Consider the following 6674-nt stretch of genomic DNA (forward strand, 5'->3'; position numbering starts at 1 on the left):
GCGACGTGCCGCGATTCGAGTTACGTGGCCGTCAGCACGCCGGCGGGCGCGAATCCGCAACACTGGTGTCACGTCGTGCGATATAAACTCATCGCCCTCCTCGCGGCACTGGTATCGGAGAACGGGAAAACGGGCTCTCCTGTCTCCAGCTAAATTCACGGGAATCGGTCCAGGGGTGAGAGGAGCGACCCCCGATTCCCTCCAAATTACGAGCGAGCTAAATTAACCCTTTACGAGAAATAGGATGGCGTCTCAAGGCGAGCGGGAGCCGGGGGTATTAGAAATGGATGTAGAATGTGTAGAATCCATGGTCCAGGATGAAAACCCCGTGCAGGAAATGTTGGTGTGCAGGAACACGAACTCCCCCAACTGAAACCAGAGCCCGAAATAGGTGCGGCGGCGGCCGCGGTGTATGACACCTCCCCTCCCCCCTCCGCCAAAACCCCCCGATCCTTGCCGAATCGGCTCACCCAAGCGCACCCGACATGGCCCGGCTATGCGCCATGCTGGCAGAAATCAGTGGGGAAATGCACGAAATGAAAACGAGGATGGATGCGAATACACAACAAATGAACGAAAAAATGGATGCGAATACACAACAAATGAACGAAATAAAAAGCATGAACGAAAAGATGGAAACAAAAATGAAGGATGAAATGAAAGAGCTGCGGGGTGAGATGCAGAAAATAGGCCGAAGCCTGCAGGCGGGCATGAAGGCAGTGGCCAGGGAGCTCAAAATGGCGACTCCACGTGTGGGAGCGAACGAGCTGGGAGGGAGTGCAACGGCTGTCGGGCCCGCGGTGGAGGGGGGTAAGGAGAAAATAATTCGGGGGACGTATTGGGCGAGAAGCGTGACGGAGACGTGCACGAGGGAGATAAGAGACGAGGTGAAAGTAATTGGGAGGGAGAGAAAAGAACAATTAATACGGAAAGCAAGGAGGAGGTACGCGGAGATCGTGAAAGAGCAAGGAGTGAAACACAGGGAAGGACGGGAGCGACTTAAGGAGAAAGCAAGGTTGACCTACATAAAGATAAGGGAAAGACGCCAGAAAGAAGCAGAGACTAATAGACACGAGGGGACAACAGAAACGAATAAATGTACAGAGACACGGGAGATGGGAACGATAGAGGAGAGACTGCATGATAATGACGGGGTTAGAGATGCACACACACACAGAGGTAGTGGAGGACGATGAGGTTGAGCTCGCGGAGCGTGTAGGGACCCGGTGCGAGCAGCGGGATAGCCTCCTCCAGGAACGAGGGGAGGGAGTATGCCCCCTTGAGGCGAGTCACGACCAGGTGAGTTCAGTCGTGCTTTGCGGGTTCGAGGGGAGGAGTGCTGTGGACGGGTGCACGCCGAGCTTGGGGGGTATAGAGGCCCTGGAGACCCTTGTGGGGACACGAATCCCCAGTGTGGTTGTCCCTGTGTGTGTGGTGCAAGGTGTGATTGCGTCCCCGTGTGTGGAAGCGACCCCGTGTGTGAGTGGTGTGGTGGTGATTGTGCCGGAGTACGTGCTTCCCAGCACGCCGTGTGTGGATGAGACACCGCGGGCGAGTGCCCCCGCGTGTGTGAGTGAGGCACGATGTGTGAGTGAGACACCGCGGGCGAGTGCCCCCGCGTTTGTGAGTGGTGTGGTGGCGAGTGTGCCGGAGTGTGTGCTTCCCAGCATGCCGTGTGTGAGTGTCGCCGTGTGTGTGAGTGAAACGGCCAGTATGAGTGAGGCACCGCGGGCGAGTGCCCCCGCGTGTGTGAGTGGTATGGTTTGTGTGAGGGAAATGGCACGAGTGAGTGGAAGGCCGCGAGTGAGTGGAGCCACGTGTGCGAGGGAGGTGGTATGCGTCAGAGAGACAGCGTGTGCAAGGTCGTTGTGTGTCAGGGAGATGTCGGTGGGCATGTGTGAACATGCAGCCGCGTCTCCCGGTGTGAGTTCAATGGAATGGAGTGTGAGCGTCGTAACACGCGGGAGTGCGTGTGTCGAATGGCGACGACGGCGACATGAGAGGAAAGAAAGCCGGGTAGCGGCTGTAGTTGTTTCGGGGACCGTGCCGGGTTCACCCAGCATTGAGCACGAGGTCCGTGCTGTGCAACGCACGAGGCCCCCACGTGCTCGCTTGCGAGAGTGAAGTCCCGGTCCGGAAACGCACGCGGTGGATTTGCCGATCCCGCGGACGGACAAAGTTTAGGCAGGATTATGGATTTGGACCGGACGGGTTCTCCACGCAATCGTGTGTGTTAAGCTCCAACGGGCAAAGCACATGTGTTCGCGTGGGGAACCCCTCGAGACGTGGGGCTTGTGTTTTTTTTTATGCGCACGGTGACGTCGTGGCTGCACGTGGGGTTGGAATCCGGCAGGAGCGGTATCCCTGCCGGATGGTACCGTCCAAGGAGGGACGAGGTACACGTGCAGCTGCATGACGTCACAGGCAGGTGCAAAGTGCGCGAGCTGTGAGTTGCCGCGCTGGTGCTGCGCATGTTAAAAAAAAAAAAAAAAAAAAAAAAAGGAAAAGCAAGCCTCACTTTCGGGTGCACAGGATTCCTGGGCAAGGGGTGGAAGACCCCCTTGACCAGGGCACAGGATGGAAACTAGTTAGGGGGAATGCTTAGCTTAGCTAGACCGACTTCATGGGGCAGGGGTAAGTCCTCATGGAGTCCGTGGAATGGATTAGTTTGAGGGATTGTAGCGAGATTTAGGTTGGGAAAGTTATTTTAGAGATTTGGAGACAGTGACAGACTTGTGAATGTGTAGAGGGGACGTAGTTTAGCTACGTAGTGTTAAAAGGAACGTGCTGTAGTTTAAGGGACGACGTGGGAGCACGAGTTAGTTAGGGGAGGTAGTTAGAAGGATGGCAGAGTTCAGCGGTGTGTGTGTTGAAGAGTTGTGAGGTGAGTACATGATGAGTGAGTGAGGCCAGCGGGTCTGTGTGAGTGGAGCGAATGGGGAATGCATGGTGCGATGAGTGATTGGGGGGAGGAGTGACTCCCACCCAAAGGACCCCGGGGTCAGTGTAGACTGAGTTAGTGGGTTAGTCAAATTAACAAATATGGAAGTCGTTTTGTTGTTGGTGGGGAAGTAGGCTCGAAACCCGTTTGGAGGGGTGCAGGAGCCCTGTTGACAGGCTGGGAGCGTGGTGGCGAAAGGTGAGTATCGCTGAGTGGGTACCCCGGGCACCAGGCTAGTCGGCCGCGGTAGGCCAAGGGCCCATGGGGGGCCGGGATAGCGTAGTGGGCACGGGTGCGTCTGCTTGGTGCGGAGGCCCGGGGCGCCATTAGCCGCATGGGCAGTGTTGTGGGCAAGGGTGACCCTCGGAAAGGGGCCCGGGAAGCCAGCCTGCCACGTGTGCGTTTCAGGGGAGGTGCCATGGGGGCACTCCCCGGTGTTTAGGGAGCTGGTAGGCTCGGAGGCAGTGTAGTGCCCGGGGGTGCCATAGCTGGGGAATTGGCAGAGGGTCGTGCCTGACAAAGGGAGCCACGTGTCCCAGCCATGAGACCGTGTGAGGGCACGGAGAGAAAATTGGGGGGCGAGGCCCGAAATTGAGAGGACACCAACACAGGCGATGGGAATCTGGGTAGTTAGAACCAATAGTTTAAGCGAGAGGCGCTTGTTGAAAGCCCTGGGGTAGTTTAACAGTTAAATGGTTAGGGTAGATTATGAGATGTACCCCTCCGCACCATCCATCCCCTCGCTCTCGTTGTGGGCCGCTGGACCCACTTTGGTTATAGATCGCCGAAGTCTGGGGAGGCCATCCTGAGGCTTGAATTGGGCCTCGACACAGGACGTTAGCTCTCCCTTATTCCCCTCCGGGAAGGGAACGTAGGGGTTGGGAGTAGGCTAGGTGACAGGATAGGTTAGCCGAACAAGGACGGTACAGGGGGTTAGGGGACGATTTATAGTGGGGAAGTAAAAAAAAAAAAGTTGGGGCTAAATTGGGGTTTGACAAATTAAGGGAGTGGGTATAGACAGTGACAGGCAGAGGCGATAGGTTGGGAGGGAGACCGTAGGGTAGGTCCGAGCCCGCCTTCCGAGTGGCCAGCACCACCGCACTCCCTCCACCAACCTCCACTGAACGGAAAAGGCTGGCCAGCTTCATCTGCTGGCTGCGTTGCTGCAAGGCAAAGGCCGGCCCACTTCATCGGCAGCTGTTGTTTTGCTGCAAGGCCTGTGCCGGCTGGATCGTCTGCAGCTGCTGTGCTGCAAGGCCTGTGCCGGTCGGATTGTCTGCAGCTGCTGTGCTTCAAGGCCTGTGCCGGCCCACTTCATCGGCAGCTGTTGTGTTGCTGCAAGGCCTGTGCCGGCCAGATCATCTGCAGCTGTGGTACTTCAAGGCCTGTGCCGGCCAGTTCATCTGCCGGCTGTGTTGCCTGCAACAGCCTGGTTCTGCAGGCTGTGTTTGCCTGCTGCCTTTGCCATGCCATGCCATGCCCACTGCCCCTGTTCACCAGCCCCGTTCAATTTTTGCTTGCCCCCCCCTGTTCATTGCCATGTGCGCCAGGATCAGAAAGCAACAGTTTGCAAGCTGCAAGAACTGCCCTGTTGGCAGCTACAACACGGTCCTGCAGTGGCGGCCCGTGCACCGTGTTTGCGTCCATCCATTCATCCATCCATTCGTTGTGTTCATTGCGTGTGCCACTTGAGCTGGCACGGAGACTGCGTTTGTGCAGCCCATGCACTGTTGTGGTTCACTGCGTTCAGTTAAAAAGGGAAGGCCTTGGACTGCGAGTGAGCAGCCGGCTACGTTCCCCGTCACCTGCATTGTTTGAGCCAGAGACTGCATGCGAGCAGCCTGGCTCCCTGCTAACTGCTTTCTTTTTGCAGAGTTCATTGATCCTGGGCCATGGTTTAGTGTAAAATTTGTAAGTTAAGGTTAAGATGTACTGTACATATGAGTGCGCCCCCGGCATGTCTGTCTTAGCGCCGGCAATTTTATTTAAGTCGTCCGTGTGAGTGAGTTTGTTTAGGTAGTTACTCAGCCCTCAGGTTATTTATTTTGGGGACACGAATACCATGAATGTCGCACTCAGGGATCCGTAGGTAAAATGTACTAGGGGAAAACTACACATGATGGCACGCGAAAATTTGACGACTCGGGACGAGTCTGTAAAAAGGGGAGGGGGTAGTGTTGTGGTTGACGAAATTCGCAAACCACCATTCAGGTCCCTTAGGTGAGATATCTCTGTAAGTATATGTGTACTTAGGCCCAAACCCGTTGTTTAGAGGGAGTAAATGTCATTCATGCGGGCTGCGACCCTTTTAGATAGCCGTTTTTCTTTTACTATCTTTATTTTGGACCAGCCGCCATTACTACCATTACTACCACCACCAACCACGTCTCAACAGCCATCACACAACAACCACCAGCCGCAACGCCGCTTCACGACAACAACAACGCCAACAGCCACGACCCTTGCCGTCACATCTCGCTCTCGCAACCATCGCATCACCGTCATTCCCGCGCCGCTTGTGGGCACCGATACTGGACTCGTGCAGGGCGCGCACCGAGCAGCGGGTGCAGAAACACCAGCCTTTCTGAAGAAATCGGATCAAAAACGACTCATGCCCACTTCTGTTCCGTCCTATCAGCGAGCATGGGGCGATTTGGCCCCGCCTCCAGGTGCGTCGGAGTAATATCGCTATATGCAGATTCATGGATCAAAAAGCATTCACGCCCACTTTTCCTCTGTCCAATGGGGAGCCAGCCAGAGGTAAAGGGTCGAAGGTGAAGGAGCGAGGCCCCGGGGGCTATAAAGGGCCGCGTTCGCTCGCCAAAGGTCAGTCAAGTTGAGTTGGGAAGTCAGTGAAGAGAAGAGTCGGAGAAAGCAGTTGGACGGAGCTGTGGAGAGTTGGAGAGTTGGAGAGGTGGCGGCGGCGAAGGCAGTCGAGGGGGCGCTCGTGTCAGAGTCGGGGAGCTGCGGAGAGGGGAGGCCGATAACGCGACCGAGGTCGCGGTGGAGACGCTCGTCGCGGGACCCGAACCAGCGAGATATCCTCATCCCCCCGAGCATCAACAACCCCCTCCTGTGTCCCCCTGCACTGAGATAGTGCGAGAAGGGGGCCCCGTTCCCACCCCATTCCAGACACTGTCCGCGAGGCCCGCGGAATCGGGGCGCCACCGCCATTTTGCGGCTCATCACCAGACGGGTAGGCTCGACGCGGTCTCGGCCCCAGGCCCGTCTGCCCCCCTCATCGTGGAGGGTGGTCCCTTTTTCTTTTGCTTTGAGTATATGTGTTGTCGGCGCCATCTGTGAAGTAAAACTGTATAAGTGTTGCCGTGTGCTCGGTAGTCGGTGGTAGATCTGCATTGTGTTTTGCTTTTACATTTGCTTTTTGTGCATTATTGTGTGTTTCTTCTTCTTTTACATTTGCTTTTGGTGTAATTGTATATGTGTGCTTTCTGTTTGCCGCGGAATAAATGTGCTTTATGTTGAACTGTTTTTCCCGTTTCGCTTCGTCTTTTCCTTTATTGAATCTCCATCTTACTTCACGTAAAGGGTTGGTCGTGGGCTAAAACGCCCGATAATTAATCGAACCGTCCAGGTTGACGATAACACCGCTCGGTTATCCCGATAGTACGGAACGGGTCGCTTAAAGTGGCCCGTGTCCGAAGTCGACCTGCGGCGAGGTGCGATCGCCCGGTCTACCCTCCGTGTGGGTACTCAGGTAGGTCGAATTTGGCGA

This window comes from Eptatretus burgeri, chromosome 3 (genome assembly GCF_056783735.1).
Source record: "Eptatretus burgeri isolate ZD-2024b chromosome 3, Ebu_testis_v1, whole genome shotgun sequence".
NCBI lineage: Eukaryota > Metazoa > Chordata > Myxini > Myxiniformes > Myxinidae > Eptatretus > Eptatretus burgeri.